General features: G+C 44.5%; 1 pseudogene; it reads right to left on the bottom strand.

The window, feature by feature from the left end:
• Positions 1-17,185: 17,185 nt before the first annotated feature.
• Positions 17,186-17,303, bottom strand: LOC126427069 (5S ribosomal RNA; annotated as a pseudogene).
• Between the last annotated feature and the right edge of the window lie 7,875 nt (positions 17,304-25,178).

Genomic DNA, 25,178 nt, shown 5'->3' with positions numbered 1-25,178 from the left:
GTGCGACTGTTTCATGTCTCAGACGTGTATCTCGCGTAGGGACCATCAGACCAAAATAAAGGCAAATTTGGGCGAATACAAAGACATACAGAGTAATATACAGGGCTTCGGCAAAATAATGTGATCAGTGGTAGTAATGGGATGGTTGTGTTTGACGGTCAACAACGCAGCTAAGGCACGTGTCGCGCTGAACTGTGCGTGTCCAGTACGGACTAGACATCAGTGCAGGTTGTATACGAGTAGTGCACACTTCGTATTTCCATTCAGAGGCCGAGGTTGACGTGCAATGAAAGATCTAACAGAGTTCCAAAGAGGGCAGATTGTGGAGACCCGATTAGCTGGAGCATCAGTAACAAGGCAACCAATTTATTGAATGTTTCAAGAGCCACTGTTTCACCAGCCATGACAGCCTACAAGACATCTTCGTGTAAACATAATAGTGGGTGCAAATCAAAACTAAAGGACAGAGCTCGTCGTACGCTAACAGGAATTTTGTCAAAATAACACAAAATTATGGCGGCTAAAGTTACTGCAGAGCTCAGTAGCCACCTTGGAGACCCCGTATCTATTGACACTGTCCGTCGAGAACTCCATAAAGCGAATATACATGTATGTGTTGGTATACCGAAGCCATTAGTGACGACAACCAACGCAAAGAGGCGTAAAACATGGTAGCAGGAACACAGATCCTGGACGGCTGATCAGTGGGAACACGTCATATGGTCCGACGAGTCAACGTTTTCATTATTTCCAACATCGGGCCGAGTTTGTGTTGTTCTCAAACAAACATGCCATATTTCAGGACGACAATGCACCCACTCTCACAACCAGGACAGTACAATCGAGGTATGAGGAACACGCAGCTGAACTGCAGCGTCGTCCCCGGCCAATACAGTCCCCGGACTTGAACGTTATCGAACCCTCGTGGGCGGTATCGGATCGCAGACTCCGTAGCAGATTTCCGCCTCCCTCGTCACTATAGAAATTAGAAGAGGTTCTGATTGAAGAGTCCCATAACATTCCACTGGAGATAATACAAACATTATATGCCAGTATTCCAAGAAGAATCGCAGCTGTATTACGTGCAAATGGGGGCCCAACCCCTTGTTAATGAACCATTCCCAAGTAAGTAAAGGCATTCACATTATTTTGCCTGTCCCCTGTATTTGCTCACTCTACATCCGCAGGTAGGAGGACACGAGACAGCTAAGATTGTTTACACTATTCTTCATCACGCATGGTACAGAATTTGCGGGATGTGTGTGTACTCATAGATAATGGGTTTCGTCCTAGACTGTAGTTTCCTTCTCGGAAGCTGTACCCCAAGCCCGTTATCAACTACTTCAATTTCTGTGTAACTTGTCCAGTCATCGTTCCAATAGTTAGCAGATCAGCTATATAGTGCATTCCTAGGTATGTTTCTGTGTCCATCTCTTCTGTTATAGTAAAGGAGGAACGCAGTTCCTCTATTTCAGATACCTTTGTCGCTTTTTTTTTGTCTAAGGGCTGTGAAAGTTGTTCTTGGATGAAGCTGTTTCATACTCGTAGAAACTCTACTCTGGATTAGCGTTTCATATTTGAGATCATAGGAGTGAGTAGGCGATCCAGTCTAAATTTTTCTCTCCATAGATAATGTGAACAATTTCTTTTTAGAGGGGAGGGGTTTAATCATATCACACTTGTTTTCAGGGGTACTGGGCGTCTTTTCCACTTGAGAAGAACGCGGTAACCTTACTGTATTAGTCAACTTGATATTCTGTGCTACTGACGTGTAAATTAAATCACATTCGAGATATAATTTAACCTTTCAGTTTTCCACTGCTGAGCGTTTCCGTCTTAGCTTGTGGGCCAGCCATTCAATCCATCCACCTCTTATACAGGAGACTGGCGAGAGCTGTAACGTAACAGTAGAATCATCAGCGTTTAAGTGAACCTCACGCAGTGAGGTGGTGCAGTGATTAATGCACTAAACTCTCATTCAGGTGCAGTCGAGTTCGAAACTCCGCCCGGCCGCCGATATTGGCATGTACCGTCGTTTCCAAAATTGCTCTATCCGAATGGTGTGATCGTATCCCCGATTAGATGATGGGTCGTTTTCTTCTTCATCCTTGCCAGCCGCGAGCTTATGTTCCATATCTAATAACCGTGACACCAGCATGACATTAAGTTCCAACCTCGATTGCTTCTGTCACGTGAGTGGACCCGGCTGCTCTACTTTTACCCACCTCCTAGTCAGCGTGACCGGTTGCGTTTTTTCTTCCTGAAGTGTAATTAAGCAGAGCGCGTTGTGAGCCTGCAGTAATTGAATCGGCGGACAATGGCACGCAGCGGCCCCTGCATTGTTCCCAAGCGTTAAGCCCTGCGGTCGCTCGTTTTAATCTCCTCCGACGCGGTTTATTAATAAAGATGACACTGCCTCCCGTCTGCTTGGACACCGTGCCAGATTCCTCGGCACTTCATTAATGCCTCACTCGATAACTGCTTTCTCCAACTGAAAGCATGCACTCTCCTTTCCATTTCAGCTTGCTTGTTTTCGCATCAAACCTTTTATTGGCGTTAACTAAACGGTGAAATAAAAACAAAGGAGACGGTAATCGAATCCATACATATTATGATGATCGATGTACGTATATACACTAATCAGCCAGAACACTGTGGTTATAAAACCCGTCCAGGCGATAGCAGTGTCACCTGGCGTGGAATGGCTGCTGATCAGAAATACGCCGCGCGATCTCAGGCGTTTTGTCACGGTTCGCGCGGCTGCCCCCGTCGGAGGTTCGAGTCCTCCCTCGGGCATGGGTGTGTGTGCTGTTCTTAGCGGAAGTTAGTTTAAGTTAGATTAAGTACTGTGTAAGCTTAGGGACCGATGACCTTAGCAGTTTGGTCCCATAAGAACTTACCACAAATTTCCATTTTTTTTTTTTCAGAAACACGCACGGTGCATGTAATATCAGTGAGTGTGCTGTCCGTGTGTAGAATGGGGAAGGCGCGCGATCTGATTGTGGCCGAGAGCAAATAGTGATGGTGCGGCACGAGCATTTCGGCAACTGCACGAATCGTCGGGAGTTCGAGGATTGCTGTGGTGGGTGTCTTCAACACGTGGCGAAACCAAGGTGAAACTACGTCCAGACGTCGCGGTGTTTGCCGGACACCCCTCGTTACAAATGTCGGACGTCGCAGACTGGCAGACTGGTAAAACAGGACACGTGGCGAACTGTAGCAGAACCAACACCAGGCGGGGCAGAGCATGAGTGAGTCTGAACACACAGTACGCCGAACACTCCTAACGATAGGCCTCCGCAGCCGACGCCCCATGAATATGTCAATGTTAACACCACGATATCGGCAACTACGTGACCATCGGCACTGGACGTTGGCACAGTGGTAGACCGTTGCATGGTCCGATGAATTCAGAGACCGTCTTCATCATGCCGATGGTAGGGCGCGAATCCGTCGTCTTACAGAGAAACAGCTCATTGACACCTGTACTGCAGGACGGAGACAAGTTGGCTGTGGCTCCATTATGCTCTGCGGAACATTCACGTGGGCATCCGTGGGTCCAGTGGAGCTCTTGAAATTCAAGGCGTATCGTATACTGGTTGAAGACCAAGTACAGCCCTTCGTGTCGATCATGTTTCCCTACAGCAGCAGTGGCATTTTTCAGCAAGATAATGCGCCACGTTACATAGCCGAGAGTGTAATGGAGTGGTTCGAGGAACACAGTGGCGAGTTCCAGTTGATGTGCTGGGCCCCCATCTCGCCCGATAGAACACGTCTGGAGTGTGATTGATCGTGGGCTCAGAGCTCATCGCCGCCTCACCGGAATTTCCGGAAATTATGTGACTTGTGTGTGCAGATGTGGTACCAGCTCCCTCCAGCGACCTACCAAGACCTCATTGTATCCACGCGACGCCGCGTCGCCGCTGTTACCTCTGCCAGAGATGGGCATATCGGCTATTAGGTAGGTGATCATAATGTTCTGGCTGATAAGTGTATGTTTATACTTGTATGGATGGATGTATGTTCCACGTCTCCTTCTAAACCGCTGGATCGATTTCAGCCAGACTTGGTGCAGATGTTACTTACTGTCTGAAATTCATCGCTGTGGAATAATAACCACTTACCCATCAAAGGTATGGGGGTGAAAAAGTAGTGTATCCCACGACGCGTGAATACCCTTACCTTAGTCATCCAATATTTGAGAATTGAGAATGAAAGTACTTAGAGACTTGCTACAAACTTTACACAGAATTGCAAACATTTACGAAGCTTTTTCTCGCTGACGACCCATACAAAATGATGAAAGGAGAAACTTTCATCGCTTTACTACATTTTCGCTGTTCGTGCATGAAACATGACGTTTCAATTTCTTAACTAATAACTGTATTCGCGACACTTTTGCACACAGTATTCAGATATGCCACTGAATGTACCAGAAAAATTACGTCATTTCACATCCGTTAGCTCAGGAGATATGACGCCATAAACACTGAGATGCATGAAAAATTGGGTGCATCATGAGGACATCTAAATTCATTACTTTGTCGCTACTAATTCTATTTGCAACACTTGCCGCAGACACTCTCCATAGCTGCCGCTGAATGCACATACGGAAATATATCATCGTACTGCACATAGTCCAGGAGATAGCCGGCCGGTGTGGCCGTGCGGTTCTAGGCGCTTCAGTCTGGAACCGCTTGACCGCTACGGTCGCAGGTTCGAATCCTGCCTCGGGCATGGATGTGTGTGATGTCCTTAGGTTAGTTAGGTTTAATTAGTTCTAAGTTCTAGGCGACTGGTGACCACAGAAGTTAAGTCGCATAGTGCTCAGAGCCATTTGAACCAGGAGATAGGACTTCAAAAATATCGAGCTGCGTGAAAATGAAAATCGCTAGAGGTGTATGTGAAGTATGTATACAAATACGTGTGAAATCTGTTAAATATACTTGGAATACATCTGACATGTGCGTACGCGGGCAAAGCCACGGCTAAAAAGCTCGTCTTAAACACCTTGTATGATTTCAACCAAATCTGGTACATGATTTTAACCAACATGGTTGGAAGTGTCAGCATCTTACTTGTGATAATTACTTATGAAGAAACAGTCACTGTGGAGATTACAAAAGTGCATGGTAATTAGGGAAGTCAGTTGTGCATAAAAAGTGCGAAGATTTAACTAAAAAGGCGTGATGTTTTACCCGTTTGCGGGAACTGGCAACGTATTCAGCAGCTGCGTGGTGTCAAGACGGTAACTGTTGCTAGTCTTTGTATTTGCCAAGCGTTAAAGAGTGCTCGAAAGCGCTACAATTTTCTGCATTACGTCAGCTGCAGCTAATGAGATCTTACTTTAGGTAAAAATATTTATGACGTGCAAATCAAGCATAAAACTAACAGTGTAGTTAAGTGTATGTTATTGTGCAAGTGCTGCTGTTTAAGTAAATAGTGCGGGTTATCAGTAAAATTGCTTAACTTAGTAAAGTAAACTATAAATACAAGTGCAACAATACAAAGGTTGTGCAAACGTTGAACATTATCTGGTGCCTCTTGCTGGTACTTTAAGGCGACGTCGTTTCCAGGGAAATGGCGATGTGTTGGCCGTTGATCGTCACGCTGTTCTCTAGGTGACGTTGTATAGTGTCTGTTGGCATCCAAATATGTGTGTAGGTTACGCTGTTTCCGTGGAGACGTTTTACAGGTGACCGTTACTATAGTTGAACTGAGGCTTTGCTCGAAGTTATCAACACTGTGCTTATAGAACATCGTGATTTGTAAAAGGCTGGGAGAATTAGATGACATTTGCAGTAATTGTAATGTGTGAGTAAATCAGAGTAGTATGTGGGCAAAAATTTTGTAGTAAGAGCTATGTGGCTACGTCAGTCGTAAAATAAATACAGTGGCGTTTTAAAATGTTTTTTCCTTGTAAAATACAGTATCAGCATTCGTAAAAGATGTGGGAAATAAAATATAAAAAAAGTGACGGAGCCAAATGGTAAAAAATGAAATGCGTAAAACCTAATAAGTTCAGTGAAATGTTTAAAAAAATTGTTATATAAGCTTATTAAATGAGAATAGGAAGAAACAGCAATCTTTCCTTCCATTAGTCCTATTTCGTTAAAAGAGTCAAAAAAAGGTCGTTTCGTGAAACTCTAATTGTTCACTTAAAAGAATTGAAGTTTTTATTTCAGTAGAGTAAGATCCCGTTAGCTGCAGCTGACGTAATGCAGCAAACTGGCGCGCTATCAAATACTGCTGAACTCGTGGCAGTACAGCCACTAGCAGCAATTACCTTCTTGACAACAAACAGCTGCTCAGCATATCGCCAGCTCCAGCAATCGGGTAAAACAATACCACTTTTTCGTTTAATCTTCGCACATTTTATGCAAGACTAAATTCCTTGACTACCATGCACGCTTATAATCTTTACAGTGCAATCAATCTGAAGATGGCCTACTGTATGTGCCGAAACCGGACATTTGAAAGAAATGATTATTGGTGATCCTAACTTTTCTTTCAGAAGTAAAAAATTTGGTACACATATTAGTTACCGCCCGGAAAATATGGCTCGGAGCACTATGGGACTTAACTTCTCAGGTCATCAGTCCCCTAGAACTTAGAACTACTTAAACCTAACTAACCTAAGGACATCACACACATCCATGCCCGAGGCAGGATTCGAACCTGCGATCGTAGCGGTCGCGCGGTTCCAGACTGTAGCGCCTAGAACCGCTCGGCCACTCTTGCCGGCCTACCCGGAAAGAAATACTGTGGAGGTAAGAAACAACAGTCTCCTGTTGGGATGAGCGTAGTAACGGAGAGAGAGAACGGTGTGGAGGAGATGGACAGATGGACAGACAGCGAGGGGGAGGGAGAAATGGGCACAGATTGGTGAGAGGGGGGGGGGGGGGAGTGAACAGAGAGACGGGAGAGGACATGGACAGAGGGAGAGTAAAGGAGGAGATAAATAGCAAAGGACTAAGCCGGGTACTCATCTATTTTAATAATAAAACGGCAGCTGGGTAATGAATGAAAGTGAAGACGTTTTCATAAGAACTTCCCTGTCAAAGCAGCACAAATCTAGTGTTCCAACTTCTGCTTATTTAGAATTCGTAGCACGTACGTGACGTTTCACTGTCGATACACTGAATTCTCACTAATTCGGACTAGTGCGATGAGGTCCAGGCAGAATTATTGAAAGTGCGGATTACAGAAATGATTCCTAAAACAGCTGCAGCTATAATTACCAATGCAAAACACAGTGTATGTAGTAGTTCAATGAAAGCTAGATGAACTGTCTTTATGGTGGCCAGCATATTGATCGGGATGCATTTCCACAACAAGCCACTTTCATCTGCATTGTAGACCGGAAGTATCGAGCGTCGGGGTTTTCTAACTAGATACAAATTTTGTTTAATACTAACGCATTTAGTGAAAATAAACACTGCTTAGGCTTGTTAGTGCAGCGCGTTGCAACCGATTTAAAAGGCGCACTGTGGAAGGCTTGTAATATTTCTTTATATTCGATTAATTATTTTGATACAATTCTACCCTTGAATGACGTTTACTAATTTTCTATCTTCATACTCGCAGAATCCATGCGCAAAGTAGTTTCATACAGTAGCTATGCCATGAGCGCATAATTATTCTTTGTAGTACTCTCTCTGGTGGTTGTTAGAAAAAAAGCTTCCGAGATGGTCTTTGTGCCGATTAGCCTGAGCATTGTTTGAAGAATTGTAATCTGAATACTGAGGTTTATGACAAAAGATAACTGATACGAGATTGTACGATTAAAAGGGAAATGTATCTATATTGCTCCTTCATACAAAAGGTGTGTAACAATTTACATTATTTGACATTTGAGAATTAATGATATTCATCGATATATTGCGTAGTTGTTAATCAGAAGGGAACTTCCGAAAGACTGGATACGAACCTGCATTTAATAATCCAAGAGCTCCATTACTTCTTCGGAAGGTTAAACTTCATCAAAGCCAAATATCCGCTTGATCTGAGGTTTCCCGACTCATTATACAACGCTCCCAAAAATACGAGCCATTTTATTTGTACAGATTAGCAGACTGCCGCAAAGCACGAGCCTGCAGAGAAGAAGAATCGTCGCCTGATTTCATTCTAACAAGTAAAATTTCTGAATCGTTTTGAGTGACTGAGTTATGACTGTGTTTTCTATTATGAATGACTGATTGCTCGAAGGAATTGAGAAATACGTAATTACATAGATAGGAGGAAAAATTACAGGTTCAGTATAACTTTGCGAAACAGCCTGTAGTTGCTCCTTGTTGTGTCAGTGGGTGGACGCAGTGGGCACTCGCTTGCTCGCTCTTCAGTTTTCCAGGAAACAGACGACGCTACTCAAACGAATTACCAGAGCTTGTAGCTGCTGTTTACTCGCGACGCGTTTACAGCAAGCGCCTTGTCAGGTAGTGCTCAACCACAGCGGCAGAAGCGCCCCATTACCGTGTCACGTGGAACGGATCGGCGCTTGTGTGGGTGGGACGAGGACAGGCGGCAGCCAGTAATTGGCTGCGGCCGGACGCCGGGATTGGCAGGAATGGCAGCAGTGCCGGCCGGCCAGGCGCTTGCAACGCGGCGCCGCTTCCGCCGCCAGCAACAGGTGGGGAACGCAGCGCGCGCCTCGTCTCGCCAGACTTCGCGGAGCCGCCGCTCGTGCTGACCTCACCAGAACCGGCCGAATATCAGGTTACTGTGTTCGCGTAAACGCAAATTACTCGTATTCCCGTAGAAGCTCTCCGGAGACTCAATGATTCACATTACTCAGCTCCTCAGGCGAAAGTTTGTCGGTATAACGTTAAATGTTAGTGTCCTACTTACGTAGCAGCAAACTACATGGCTAAACAGACTCACTTTTGAAACTTCCTGGCAGATTAAAACTGTGTGCCGGACCGAGATTCGAACTCCCGAGTTCGAGGCTCGGTCCGGCACACACTTTTAATCTGCCAGGAAGCTTCATAACAGCGCACACTCCGCTGCAGAGTGAAGATCTCATTCTAGACTAACTTTTTTCCTTCTACCTGGTCTGCGGCAGCTAACGGCTATTTAGCCACCTAAAAGGTGAACAATTGACACACAGTACAAATCAAACACTGAGGTGACGGAAGTAATGGGATGGCGATATGAGCATACACAGATGACGGTAATATCGCGCACACAAGGCATAAAATAGCAGTTCATTGGTGCAACTGTCATTTGTACCCAGGTGATTCACGTGGAAAGGTTCCCGACGTGATTGTGGCCGCGCGACGCTGCAGGCCACACTGTCCTAACGAATACGTTCGTCGTAGGTCCCACGTTGATTTTGAAACGTCCCCTTAGAAAAGTTTATGAATTACTGTTCTGGTAAACCCCTTACGTTATTTGATTTTCAAACAGCTGAGCAAAACTGAACGTACTCAGATATCTCTCTCTTTACTTATTCTGATCATCACTAAACTGACACACAATATTTTTAGCGCAACGCAATCTGACTTTTAATAATCACTACAAAAGAATGCCCCTGACTAATAATAACCTATACCTTTCATGAATCACTTACCTCACAAAAATCTTCATTACTCGAACTACTGCAATACAGCGAGCGCCAATACTGCCAGCTAAATAAAACATTCAAACTACTGAAGTCACTAACTACTGATAGGCATAGTTAGCAAATCAAAGATTTTAATGAAGAACAAACAATGTATTTACCTTAATAGTGTTCAAAAGTCATTATATATATATATATATATATATCAGTTCATGACATCCAGTCTTACAAATTTACTGTCTCTGATGGACACACGTCCAGATCATCCACTCTCAAAACTCCGCCATCTCTCTCCCCACATCCACCACTGCTGGCGGCTCACCTCCAACTGCGCAACGCTACGCGCTGTTAACAGCCAACTGCCCAACACTACAATAGCGAATTCCAACAATGCAAACCAGCCACAGACTTAGCACAGACTGCACACAGCACAGTCAGTGATTTTCATATAGAGCGCTACGTGGCGCTACCAATATAAAAACCTAAACAGCCTACTTACAATATCTGTGGTTATTTCACGCAGTGTTTCTTACCTTTTAGCACTGACAACTTTACGCAAACGCCGCTGCTCTCGGTCGTTAAGTGAAGGTCGAGGGCCACTGTGTTGTCAGTGGTGACAGGTTACGCCTCAAACTTGGCGAAAGTGTGAAAGTCAGTGGTGGTTGTTGCAGGATTCTAGCACGAGTCGTTGAAGAGATATCGTATTTTAAAAAGTTCCCACGCCGACACCTGTACAGTAGCTGTGGTAGTAGACACTAAAGAACAATACAAGTGCACACACTAGTTGTGTGGTTTCTGACAAGTAAGAAACACCAGACCCTCAGGGGCTATGTTTAAAATAACCACTGGCAGCGGCACTACACACTTCGCGTCTTGCATGGAAATCGGGTGAAGTTGGTATGTCCTCGTAGAGAACGCCAAGTTTGAGGCGTTGCCTGTCACCACGGACAACACGGTGGCCGACGGCCTTCACTTAACGACCGACAGCAGCAACGTTGGCGTAAAGTTGTCAGTGCTAAAAGGAAAGCAACACTGCGTGAAATAACCGCAGAAATCAACGTGGTACGTACGACGAGCGTATTCGTTAGGACAGTGTGGCAAAATGTGACGTATTGAGCTGTGGCGGCAGACGACCGACGCGAGTGCCTTTGCTAACAGCACGACATCGTCTGCAGCGTCTCTCCTCGGCTCGTGGCCACACTGGTTGGACCCTAGACGACTGGAAAACCGTGGCGTAGCCAGATGAGTCCAGATTTCAGTTGGTAAGAAATGATGGTAGGGTCCGAGTGTGGCGCAGCCCCTACGAAACCATGGACCCAAGTTGTCAACAAGGCGCTGGTGCCAGCTACTGGTGGCTCCATAATGATTTGGGCTGTGTTTACTTGGAATTGACTGGCTCCTCTGGTCCAACTGCACAGGTCATTGACTGGAAGTGGTTCTGTTCGGCTACTTGGAGACCATAGACCTCGTGTTTCCATAAACAAAGGACTTTTTACGGATGACATTGCGCCATGTCTGCGGGCCACAATAGTTCGCGATTGGTTTGAAAAACTTTCAGGACAGTTCGAGGGAATGGTTTGGCCACCTAGATTGCCCGACGTGAATCCCATCGAACATTTATGAGATGTAATCTCCAGGTTAGTTCGTTCGCAAAGTAATACATCAGCAACACTTTCACAGCTATGGACTGCTGTAGATGCAGCACGGCTCAGTATTTCTGTACGTTACTTCGAACCACTCGTTGAGTCCGTGCCACGCTGAGTTTCTTTGGTACGCCGGGCAAAAGGAGGTCTGACGCGATATGAGGAGCTGCACCATGACTTTCGCCACCTCAATGTAAACTGATGACATAATATGAGAGCATACTGATACAAGTTTAACAAAGGGCTTTAGAAGCATGTTGTCGATAGACTTTAGTAATTTAAACGGAATTGTGGAAGAATAGCAGAATAATATTATCGCTTAACAGTGGCGCAGTGGTCCAAGTATAAACAAATGAAGATATAGTATACTGTGGTGTTTGACAAACTGTCTAAATTTTGTACGGTAGTTTAATAGAGTTAGTTTTTCCGGCGATTTTGGTTTCGATTTTTGACCGTTTTGTGAACTGAAGTGGTGCGCATTTGAACGGACGCCACTGGGAGACCTACGGGAGGGAGCACGGTTCCCTGATGCGTGAATGCCGAATTAATTCATACCAACTGTGTAATGAAATTATGAGGCGAATAAGCCCATACGAGATAATTACGACTTCAACTTATACGGTCGTAAGAGGGCCTACACAACAATATTAAAAAATGAATATTTTATTTAAAGGTTTTGTTGAGCAGGTCCCTAGGCAGCAGCTGGATAGTCACAAAGTCCTTTTGCAAGTTGAGTTATTGCATACTAACTTTAATAACACTTAAATGTATTTCTTCAAAACGTCTGTATGTGCACCAGGATTATCGCTACACAGCATGATGTCCTACTCATCAGCCTTAGCATCTTCAGTGTCATGTGCTGGAAAGCTTGAAATAGACTTGCCTGCAGAGCATTATTCTTGAAGTAGCCTTTCTTCCTGACTATTCGATCATCCCCCACAGGCCACTGTCTTGTGTCGTGAGGTCTGGATTTCGAGACAGTCAAGGATAAGGGGCTAGTGAATTTGTGGAGACCCACCTCCTACCTACCGGCCAGGGAACGTTCATTTGAGCAGGTCACGAATAGCAAGTGGATGGGAGCTCCGCCGTGTTGTGCTCCTTTAATTCCAAGTCCTTCGGCACGCTTACTGGTCGACTTGCAGTAACTTCAGCACGTATTTTCCCATCGGGTTGATGGACGACCATAGCTGAAATGGCTCTAAGCACTATGGGACTTAACATCAGAGGTCATCAGTCCCCTAGACTTAGAACTACTTAAACCTAACTAACCTAAGGACATCACACACATCTATGACCGAGGCAGGATTCGAACCTCCTACCGTAGCGGTCGCGCCGACCGTAGCAGGTGGGGGTGGGGAGGGGGACAGGCCAGAAGTATTTTTCTCCCACGTTATCGTCCACAGCTCGTGGTCTAGTGGCTAGCGTTGCTACCTCTGTATCACAGAGTCCCGGGTTCGATTCCCGGGCCATTTGGGGATATTCTCTCTGCTTAGGGACTGGGTATTTGTGTTGTCCTCATCATTTCATCATTATCCTTATCATTCGTGACAGTGGCTAGATTTGACTGTGAAGAAACACGGGACTTTATTCGGACGCTGATGACCGGGCAGTTGAGCGCCCCACAAACAAACATCTTCATCATCCCACGTTACAAAAATCTGCCGAGTTAGTGGTTCCTTATCGAACAGTAACGAAACCTATCCATCACCTGTGTCATATTTTTCGTTTTTGTGCTTCCGTTGTGGATCGACACATTTGTCGTTAAGCAGTCCTCAAAATTGAGGTCGCTAGTACCTGTCATTGTCGTTCACCACCTACGGAAAAATGAACAACAAACTGGTCAACGTACAGAATTTGTACTTCTTCCTGGACAGTCACGTGGCAGTCACGTTGCAATTCACGTAAGGAACACTGCTACCATTGCGTGATTTTACACTGTTACAGGAATTTAGTTCAGATGTAAAGGGACTCTCTGGCCACACGGCATATGGCATGCAAAAAATGCAGTTCTGTTCCCCTTTTGTGCACAATAAAAAAACTTAACTTCGCCAGAACAGGCCATGAAGGCCCGATGGTACCGACCGGCCGCCGTGTCACTGGATGCGGATATGGAGGGGCATGTGGTCAGCACACCGCTCTCCTGACCGTACGTCAGTTTACGAGACCGGAGCCGCTACTGGTCAGTAAAGTTTGCCTGACAGGGGCTGAGTGCACCCCGCCTGCCATCAGCGCTCGGCAGACCGGTCGGCACTTCTTGGCCTGAAAGGATTCAAAATACTTTTCAATGAAACGAACACGCGACCAATTATTTACAAGAAATGGATCTGTATAATCAATGTACTCAGTACGTTCAGCCCATCGGCGTATACGTACATTAAACGAAAAAGCGGATTCATTACAGTTCGTTAAGGGAACGGCATCTGCTTTCGTTATATATATTAATGCATTTTTTCTGCTTTTACATTTCTGTACATCAAAAACACCATCTATACAACCAAACATAAATTCTATACCGGACCGTACTTCCACCAGCGCTTAAGGGAGGTAGGACGTCAAACGTGCCGACTTGGAGCAGGAGAGGCACCACAGGAAATTTTAATTTCCACTGTCTATACTTTTACAAATAAATTTATAAAACTTTAACAGCGTGACCAGGAAGGATTCAGGATTCATACTCATTGCAGTGGAAGCTCAAAAACGTAACAAAACACATTTTTTTTACATGTGAAATTTCGTCATTTTTTCACTTACTATTGGCTGCATTTGTTGCTGTAGGTACACTTCTCTTCCTAAGTAAGAGAGATTCTTCGATGACTTTTGCACAGCACACAAACCATAGTTACAGGTGTATGAAACTCTAGAAGTTATTTAATTTATGAAAAAATGAATGAACTGTTACATTTTAAACTTCGTGTTTAGAAAAAATTCCAATTTTATAGTTAATTATCTCAATTTTTTCCACAGTTTTTTAATAGATTTGGAAAATTCTAGAGTTTCATAAACCTGTAACTACTATTTGTATGCTATGAAAAATTCATCGAAGAATCTCTCTTACTTAGGAAGAGAAGTGTATCTATAGCAACAAATGCAGCCAGTAGCAAGTGAAAAATGATGAAATTTCACATGTAAAAAAAAAGTGTTTTGTTACGTTTTTGAGCTTCCACTGCTATGAGTATGAATGCTGAATCCTTCCTGGTCCTGCTGTTAAAGTTTTATGAATTTATTTGTAAAATTATAGGCAGTAGAAATGAAAATGTCCTGTGGTGACTCTCCTGCTGCAAGTCGGCCCGTTTGGCGTCCAACTCCCCTTAGCTTCGGTGATGTGACGGGAACCGGTGCTACCACTGCGGCACGGCCGTTGGCCTTTTGTCTACAGTGCTTCAACGTATTCACTCTGAGGGTGAAAAATCAGTCTCTACAAAATGGTTCAAATGGCTCTGAGCACTATGGGACTCAACTGCTGTGGTCATCAGTCTCAGTCTCTACACTTCATCAGTCTTCTGTACGCCCCGATAGCTCAGTGGTCAGCGTGACGGATTGCCGTCCTACGGGCCCGGGTTCGATTCCCAGCTGCGTCGCGGATTTTCTCCGCTGAGGGACTGGGTGTTGTGTTGTCTTCATCATCATCTCATCCCCATCCGGCGCGCAGGTCGCCCAGTGTGGCGTCGAATGTAATAAGACCTGCACCAAGGCGGCCGGACCTCCCCCGCAAGGGACCTCCCGACCAATGACGCCAAACTCTTTATTTCCATCAGTCTTCTGAAAATGTTGACAAATGCCCACATTTTATGATTATGGACGCTCAATAAACGTTGCAATATTCAAAATCCTTGATTCCACCATCATCGTGAAGTTTCCAGCGGCAGTAGTTGGCTACAGTGGAAGCTGTCGTCTTCTCCCAGACTGTGAGATTAGCCTAGTTTCGTCGTCAGAAAGCGAGCGCTAATTGCGGAGCTACGTGGAGCAGGTAGTTAGGTTTCCGAACAATGCCGGTGGGTCCCACGGCGTTTGTGGGCGCCGGTCCGCGGACGTGAGTCAGTGGCCGGCAGACGGCAGAGGCGCCGCTGCAGGCTCATCGCGAGAGGAAGTGGCACTTGGCGAGCGGCAGCCGGCAGTCGGAGCCAGCGCCGGCAGGCCCCAGTGCAGTGCAGCGGCCGCCGCTGCAGCCAGCCGCCATGATCCGCTCGCTGCGCACCACAGTCCTCCGGAGCAACTCGGACCGCGCCGCCAAGTGGCTGCGACGACAGGTAGGCCAGAGGCCACAGCTGCTATAAGGCATCTAGGTCAGGGGTCTCCAAACCTGCGGGCCACATTGATTCCTCCATGAAGTGATAAGGGCCAAGATCTACCTAGTGGGATTAAAGAACCCTAGCACTCCATGATCACCGTAATGTAAGGCTAAAGGAAAGATGAAATCGCAAAAATCTAAGGTTGTGGGAATAGCTAGCACTGAAACGACTACGATTTTTATTTATTTACATCGTTTTGATTGGTGGACGTACCTGACCGAATTTCTGGCATATTTTATTCTCAAAATGGCTCTGAGCACTATGGGACTTAACATCTGTGGTAATCAGTCCCCTAGCACTTAGAACTACTTAAACCTAGCATCACACACATCCATGCCCGAGGCAGGATTCGAACCTGCGACCGTAGCAGTCGCGCGGTTCCGGACTACAGCGCCTAGAACCGCATGACCACCGCGGCCGGCATATTTTATTCTGGCGAATTTCACCGACAAAAAAGTATGTCACTGCACATTCTTCACGAAAGCTTCCGGCAAAGCTAACGAAATCTCAAAATCATTGTTAGCAACACTATTACTACAAGACATAACAGAGGTAGAGTATGTCAACGCATTGTTATTTCAAGCAGCGCAACAATAAGTTTAGTTTTGTAGTCTTGTAGCGAGTAGCAGAGCCAGAGCATGTATTTGATAGTTGTGATGCGTGATTGTGTCTATGTTGCGAGTGTCTCACAAGTTTTTTAGCGTCTTATGCGCTTTACTAGTAGGTGTGGGACAATTCAAAGTTTGAATTCGAAGAGACAAGGAAAAACTGAAAATCCAAATACGTAAAGAAAGTGAAACCTTGCTTAAGAAGCATCTTCCATAATGATTGATAACTAAGGCTAGTCGTCGAAGTGGCGTCCATTTGAAAGACTGGCACTTGACTCGTGAGTAGAATAAAATGCAAAGAATTTTTTTTACTTAAAATGTTTTCGCCAAGGCCGCGCGGGATTAGCCGAGCGGTCTAGGGCGCTGCAGTCATGGACTGTGCGGCTGTTCCCGGCGGAGGTTCGAGTCCTCCCTCGGGCATGGGTGTGTGTGCGCTTGTCCTTAGGATAATTTAGGTTAAGTAGTGTGTAAGCTTAGGGACTGATGACCTTAGCAGTTAAGTCCCATAAGATTTCACACACATTTGAACTTTTTTGTTTTCGCCAAACTAGTCTGTTAACCTTTTTTTTTTTCACTATCGCACGGAGAATGGTCTGTCTGTTTATTGGGAATAGCCACAAATTTAACCATGACCTTCCGCTTTGTAAAGATAGAGCTCGGACAATGTCGCGGTGTATTAGTCACGATAGGCCTCGAATCTCAATTGCTGGCAGTATAGGCACCACCTCAAATATTTGGCGGTTTGCCGGCCCTCGCGGGCCGTAGTTCGGAGACCGCTGATCTAGGTCAACAGGTACAGTCCGCCTTCGTGTATTTTCGAAAGGCGCCATACTCTGTTTTCCACACTGTCGATAAATAATGAAGACGCTTTATGGCTGGAGGGAGCACTCTGTCATCAGGCCACATGTGGCCCACCGTGGCCATCCGACCGCCGTGTCATCGTCAGCTGAGGATCCGGATAGGAGGGGCGTGTGGTCAGCACACCGCTCTCCCGGTCGTTATGGTGGTTTTCTTTGACCGGAGCCGCTACTATTCGGTCGAGTAGCTCCTCAATTGGCATCATGAGGCTGAGTGCTCCCCGAAAAATGGCAACAACGCATGGCGGCCCGGATGGTCACCCATCCAAGTGCCGGCCACGCCCGACAGCGCTTGACTTCGGTGATCTGACGGGAACCGGTGTATCCACTGCGGCAAGGCCGTTGCCGGCTGGAGGGAGGAATCCTCGAAATATCCCCTGGGTAAGGGTAAGCCGTCTCCATCACTTCCTGCTTCCAGTAGTGCTAGTCTAGCAGACCGCCGTACACTTGCGTTGAAGTCTGCAAGAACAAGAGAGAAGTATAGAAACAGTGAAACGCGTGGTCGGGTCGTGAAGCTTGGTAGGAAAGCACAGGGCGTATAGTGACGTTTTGCTGCTGTGGTCTTCAGCCCGCAGACTATATTGATGTAGCCGCCTTGCTAGTCGAATATTGCGACCAACATCGAATTGAACCTATTCATGCCTAAATTAGAATTATATATTAATACCTTCAGCTGCTGATGGGCGTTGATATATATCAACGGAGACAGGTGAAACTGTGTGACCCGACCGGGACTCGAACCCGGGATCTCTTGCTTACATCGTAGACGCTCTATCCACCTGAGCTACCGAGGGCACAGTGGATAGTGAAACTGCAGGGACTATCTCTCGCACGCCTCCCGCGAGACCCACATTCTCACCTTATATGTCCACACACTACATTCGTAGTGTCCCGGTCGGGGCACACATTTCCACCTGTCCCCATTGATATAATTTCAACGCCCGTCAGCAGCTGAAGGTATTAATACACAATTCTAATTTCGTTCTAGACGGGTGCAGGTCACCAATGGTGTCTGTTCTTTCGGACATGTCATACAGAACAGACACCATATCTATATAAATATATTCATGCCTTCGTATCATTATTTTATCTCCGCTCCTTCTTTCCCTCCAGACACACTTCGCGCCATTGCCAATTCTGTTACTATTCCTTCTTTTAGTGAAGTTGCCTCATAAATTTCTCTCCGATTCAGCTCAGTATCTGTTCGTTACTTATTCGAGCCGGCCGGTGTGGCCGCGCGGTTTCTAGGCGCTTCAGTCTGGATCTGCGCGACCGCTACGGTCCCAGGTTCGAATCCTGCCTCAGGCATGAATGTGTGTGATGTCCTTAGGTTAGTTAGGTTTAAGTAGTTCTAAGTTCTAGGGGACTGACGCCCTCAGATGTTAAGTCCCATAGTGCTCAGAGCCATTTGAACCATTTCTTTAACTTATTCGAAATGCCTATCTGATCTATAGCAGTCTTCTGTGGTATGCAACATTTCAAAAGCTGTTGTTCTCTTCTTGTCTGTACTGTTTATCACACACGTTTCATTTCCGTGTAAGGTTACACTGAAGGCAAATACTTTCAGAAAACAGTTTCTAACACACAAAAGGTGCCTCATATGAGATGTTTTTCTCTGTAACTTACAAAATGATAAGTCAAAGGAACATGCATTTATGCTTTCTCTTTCCATTGTAGCGGATGGTGCGAACGCAGCTGTCTGATGATTTGCAGATACAAATAAATACTAGTTCCGAAATCGATTTTGCAGTAAAGAAATTAAAGAGGTGTTCAAACGAGTGCCCAGTTTGTTGAATACATCGATGTGTCTGGCGAATATTGAGGCTAGGCCATCATAATAGTATTGGTTTTGGCCAAAAATCACGAACAAGTGGTGAAGTATGCCAAGGTGTATTGCTGTGCTGCAGAGGTGAAAATTCTCTCGCGACAAATCTTGACAGCTATTTTTCGTATTGCTTCACGCAAATGGCATTGAACTTACAAGCAGTGCTGTTTATTGATCGTTCAACCCCCTGGTAAGAAGTCGCGGTGCTCCAGGCCTTTGAAATCCAAGAACTTTCATATTTAACGGCACCTGTCGCGCTTTTTTCATTCTTGACTATCCAGGATGCTGCCACTGCGACGACTGACCGTTAGCTTCGGCATCATTTTCGTAAAAGCTCGTCTCATCACGTCCTATTACGAAACGCTTCAGTAGTTCTGCGTCGTGGTGACTTCGTGTAGCGTCTCGTTAGCTACACTCCTGGAAATTGAAATAAGAACACCGTGAATTCATTGTCCCAGGAAGGGGAAACTTTATTGACACATTCCTGGGGTCAGATACATCACATGATCACACTGACAGAACCACAGGCACATAGACACAGGCAACAGAGCATGCACAATGTCGGCACTAGTACAGTGTATATCCACCTTTCGCAGCAATGCAGGCTGCTATTCTCCCATGGAGACGATCGTAGAGATGCTGGATGTAGTCCTGTGGAACGGCTTGCCATGCCATTTCCACCTGGCGCCTCAGTTGGACCAGCGTTCGTGCTGGACGTGCAGACCGCGTGAGACGACGCTTCATCCAGTCCCAAACATGCTCAATGGGGGACAGATCCGGAGATCTTGCTGGCCAGGGTAGTTGACTTACACCTTCTAGAGCACGTTGGGTGGCACGGGATACATGCGGACGTGCATTGTCCTGTTGGAACAGCAAGTTCCCTTGCCGGTCTAGGAATGGTAGAACGATGGGTTCGATGACGGTTTGGATGTACCGTGCACTATTCAGTGTCCCCTCGACGATCACCAGTGGTGTACGGCCAGTGTAGGAGATCGCTCCCCACACCATGATGCCGGGTGTTGGCCCTGTGTGCCTCGGTCGTATGCAGTCCTGATTGTGGCGCTCACCTGCACGGCGCCAAACACGCATACGACCATCATTGGCACCAAGGCAGAAGCGACTCTCATCGCTGAAGACGACACGTCTCCATTCGTCCCTCCATTCACGCCTGTCGCGACACCACTGGAGGCGGGCTGCACGATGTTGGGGCGTGAGCGGAAGACGGCCTAACGGTGTGCGGGACCGTAGCCCAGCTTCATGGAGACGGTTGCGAATGGTCCTCGCCGATACCCCAGGAGCAACAGTGTCCCTAATTTGCTGGGAAGTGGCGGTGCGGTCCCCTACGGCACTGCGTAGGATCCTACGGTCTTGGCGTGCATCCGTGCGTCGCTGCGGTCCGGTCCCAGGTCGACGGGCATGTGCACCTTCCGCCGACCACTGGCGACAACATCGATGTACTGTGGAGACCTCACGCCCCACGTGTTGAGCAATTCGGCGGTACGTCCACCTGGCCTCCCGCATGCTCACTATACGCCCTCGCTCAAAGTCCGTCAACTGCACATACGGTTCACGTCCACGCTGTCGCGGCATGCTACCAGTGTTAAAGACTGCGATGGAGCTCCGTATGCCACGGCAAACTGGCTGACACTGACGGCGGCGGTGCACAAATGCTGCGCAGCTAGCGCCATTCGACGGCCAACACCGCGGTTCCTGGTGTGTCCGCTGTGCCGTGCGTGTGATCATTGCTTGTACAGCCCTCTCGCAGTGTCCGGAGCAAGTATGGTGGGTCTGACACACCGGTGTCAATGTGTTCTTTTTTCCATTTCCAGGAGTGTATTTGCATTCGCCGCTGCTTTTGTTCGAAATAGACCCATTTTGGAACAAGTTTTGCGTCACTCGTTTCATATGCAATACATACGACAGATTTGTGGCATGAACCAGTGGATATGCCTACATCATTATCGACGTCTTTAATTGCGGCTGTGAGATGGTGCGGTTGATCAAGACTGAAAGACCACGGTCCGCATAGCCATTCTAGGTTTCCGTAAACCATTGGAAGCGCAAGCTAGAGCGATTCCTCCCAGGAGTCCGCAATCTATTTTCTTCCCCATCTTACCTCTAGTGAACTCCACGGCGACAATATTTTGATCTTCATCTTTCCTTCCTTAAATCACTACAAATCTATTTTTGCCATGCAGTTAACTATTTTCCATTCTTATCATTAACCCTGTAACCACTACAACGCTACTTTTGCCACAAGGTTAACTATTTCTCATGCAGATGCAAAACTTTTCAGAAGCTCAGATGCTGTTAGTACTTTTGCTGTTTATATATTTTTTATAATTTATCGCATATACCACTTTCATGAACTGACAAACTCAGGCAGTAGCTAGTTTCATCATATTAAAGGTCGTAGAACTGCTGTCTATAACATAATGGGGCAGACTTTGAACAATCTTTGTGCTATCGGCATACAAACAGTACAAATGTTACTTGTTTATAGTGATCAAAATAACCTGGAGAAATTTCTTTTTGATTTACGAACATTACGTCACCGTCTCTTTATTTATTTCGTGTTGCTAAGGTACCAGACAGATTAATACATTCTGGCGAGAGCCGAAGACATAATTAACGACACACAAAGGTTGCCAAATTTACTTCCGTGGCTACACAAGCAATACTTTTTGTGTTTTAAATTTTCGCACATAGTAGCTATCAAACTATTTTAAATATTTCCATATATCCATTACGGAGCTGCATCAAACCAGTCTCAGGGCTGAAGACCACAACAACAACAACATCCATTACGGATATACCCAAGTAAGTCGCCAATTTTAAATATTACTTTATTTTCTAACTTAAGATCTTACATAACGTAATCAGCATTTAATATCTCTTTTGTATGCTATTCTGCAGCTACAAATTGTATTAAATGGAATGAAATAGTAGTCCACCACAGCTACATTTATATCCTTTTTTACTTATTGCCACCGGTTTCGAGCATTGCGGATTTTCAAGTGGTCCCTAAATATAATCAAGCTGTTATCAGTACATAAGAATGTATAAATGTGTAACATTTGGCTGTCTTGTAATTTCTTACTTACGCAATAATATCGTGAATGCTATGTTTCAAATGGGATGTAACATCGTCTTGTATATTTGTAAATGGTGTTTTTACTATCGATATATGTGTCAGAGATACTGTTTCTTTTCAAATACTTATCTTTGATGAAATTCGATTTATAGTGCGTAAAAATTAGGATTGTATTTGTTCTGAGTGATCGGTCATAGATTTGAGTTTTTTTTAGGAGTTCTCAATATATTTTTTATTCTTTAGTTCTGTTTGTTCACTTATGAGGATGTTATTTGCATTTTTTGCCCGACGTGTACAGATTTCTATTTCCTCTAAGATGCTCGTGTAGCTTCCTTTTTCAGCTTTCTGACGAATATAAAGATTAGTACTTATGTCTACCGTAGAGTGTTGACTTCGCCGAAGATGCGTACTAAATATGGAGATGTTATTTTCACTTTTTTTATAAACTGTTTGTACCTTATAGTATATTTTCCTCCTGTTTGTCCGATGTAGAACATATCACAGTCACTACTTTTAATTTTGTATTTTCCTGATCGGTCGTCTTCCTGAACTTCGTCTGTTTTGGGTATTATCCTCATTCCTAGTTTATTTTCTGTGCAGAAGCTAATTTTAACATTAGTATTACGAAATGTATCAGTTATTTTTGCGAAATATTTTCCGTATATGGTAGTATAACGTATATTTCTTTTTTCTTTCTTTATTTTTTCGCTAATGTTACTTCCTCATTTTCGTGTGCATATCTGGCACTGTATATTTCATCATTACCTATTTTAATACCTCAGGAACCTGTGCTCTTATTTGTGTCATACTCGGCGGTAAAGTTGACGCTGTTACGCGTTTTGTTCATTTATAGATGAAATTTGTTGATTTCTACGCTCTTTCCATTAAAAAGAATGAGGGTATCATCAACATAAGCTGATTACTTTGTAAATCAACAACAAGTAAAGTAACTCGTTTTGCCACCCGGGTGCTAGCGCTAGAACAGGGTATTTTGACGCTATCATAGATTGTGGGGTTAGAGTTCCCCTTACTGAATAAAGTATGAAGACAGAATTGGATATAATTAAAACTGTAGCTACAAATAACAGCTATTATCATAATATAGTCGATAAAATATTCAGAAAGGAAAGTAGGACCAAATGCGGTAGCGAATATGAGGAAGTAACTTCAGTCAAAATAGAAATATTTCCCATTCATGGGAAATATTTCGCAAAAAACAGGTAACACATTTCGTAATACTAATGTTAAAATTAGCTTCTGCACAGAAAATAAAATAGGAATGAAGATATTATGCAAGCTAGAGAAACCTCAGAAAAACTACCAATCAGGAAAACGCAAAATTAAGTGCTGTGACTATAACATAGTCTACATCGGACCATCTGGAAAAAAATTGACTATAAGATAAAGAGGACATGTAAGCAAGATGAAAACAAGCTCTTCATATTTAGTATGCATCTTCGACAAAATCGGCACTCTATAGCAGACATAAGTACTCATTTTTATATTCTTCAAAGAACCGAAAAAGGAAGCTACATGGGCATCTTAGAGGAAATAGAAATCTACACACATTTGGCAAAAAGTCCAAGCAACATCCTAAATGAACAGACAGAACTCAGGAAACAAATGTACTGAGAATTTCAACAAAGTTTTTATCGACGACAATTAATTCAGAACAAAAGACAATCCTGTTTTTGATTTACATATAAGTCGATGTTCGTCCAAGATAAAATTCAAAAACAAACCTTATCTCTGACACACATAGCGAATATGTCTAAATATTTTAATAAAAGTACGTCCTATCTGAAAAACAGCATTTACAATGTTATTGGGCAGTAAAAAATCATAATACGACAAAATATTACATACATACGGATGTATGTAGAGATAATAGCCTGATTATGTTTTGGCGTCGCTTGAAAATAAGCAATGCTCGAAACCTGTAGCAATAAACAAGAAAGATATGAAAAAGAAGCTCTGATGGACTGTAGCTCAAATACATTTAATCAACACTTAGCCTGTAACTGCAAATGAAACGGGTTCACAGTTACAGAAAGATACTTTTCGCTAGAAGAAAGTGAGAAATATGTTAGAAAGGTAAGAAATAAATAAAAGCGAGAGATATAGAGAGGTGATGATGATGGCCATGATGAACAATTGGTCCTTCTATGTGCTGACACTTCCCTTGCAATGATTTGGTAATACTAAACAATCGTCCTAGTTACATATTTGATAAACAACACAGAAATGGAGAAAGAACTGCAGTAACACCCTTCTAATATAGTAGGATAAAAGCAAGAAAGTCAGGATTCACCTGAGATTGGATGCATGTAAATCGTTTATGGAGGCTAGTGGTAAGTTAACCCGCTGCTCGTCAAAATCTTGTTCCAATCTCGAGACAGGTGCACTAAGAGTTTCCAGTATGCTTTAACGTTGCACGTATAATCGAAATATTATCTAACTGAAAAGTGTGGCAGCCTTTTTCAGTTGGTCGTTATCGGCAAAAGTTCTATATATGAGGAGAAGGGAGGGAGGGGATTCTGTGTTCTGTTGTTGCTATGAATGGACCAATCAAAAATTAACGGTAAAGGCGTGACCGTTAAGAAACAACTGAAAAGTTTGCTGGAATAATTGCCTGAAGCAGTAGGGTATGGGCAGTTAAACACTGCGATGCTGCATTGATACCCGTCCACAGCAACAAGCGGAAGGCGAAATGAAACAATGATTTGCATATTAATGGCCTAGGAAATTTTTCACAAGGGCTTCTTTAAATATTTATTACTACCTGTGGCTCTGGAGTCGTATTATGGTTTAAAGGACTTAAATTCTAGAATACTTTCAGTTACAGAGTGGCTCATACGTTTCGAGGAAGCGAAAAGTGCAGTGACTTGGCCGTTTTTTGCATAGTATTGTGGGCAGCAAGAAGATGTAAAGAACATAGACTGTGATGTCTGCGTCCTAAGACAACATTTTCCTCCTGCTGGAACTGAGAAATGTGGACTGCTTTTTATTTGAATTTGCAGCGGGTGCTAGTGCATCCGGAGTAAAAAAGTGGTTCGGAGCATTTTTTTCTGTGAGATTACGTCATCTAATTCAAAGGGATTACATCGTTCTCCCACATTATCATACTTCCTTCAAGTACATCTATTTTTAGACGACTGTTGTGAGATTTTTTAGAGTACGTGGTTGTTGTTTGTATTGTTGGTAAAGTAAGTGAGACAGAGAAAGCTACAGTCTATACATATACAGTGGCTGGAATTAAAAATGAGACAGTAAGAGCTATCTATGCAACTGAGTGCCCTTTCA

This window comes from Schistocerca serialis, chromosome 1 (genome assembly GCF_023864345.2).
Source record: "Schistocerca serialis cubense isolate TAMUIC-IGC-003099 chromosome 1, iqSchSeri2.2, whole genome shotgun sequence".
In the NCBI taxonomy this organism is placed as follows: Eukaryota; Metazoa; Arthropoda; class Insecta; order Orthoptera; family Acrididae; genus Schistocerca; species Schistocerca serialis.
The sequence above is the reverse complement of the archived record's forward strand: the minus strand, read 5'-3'. Positions and strand labels throughout refer to the sequence as shown.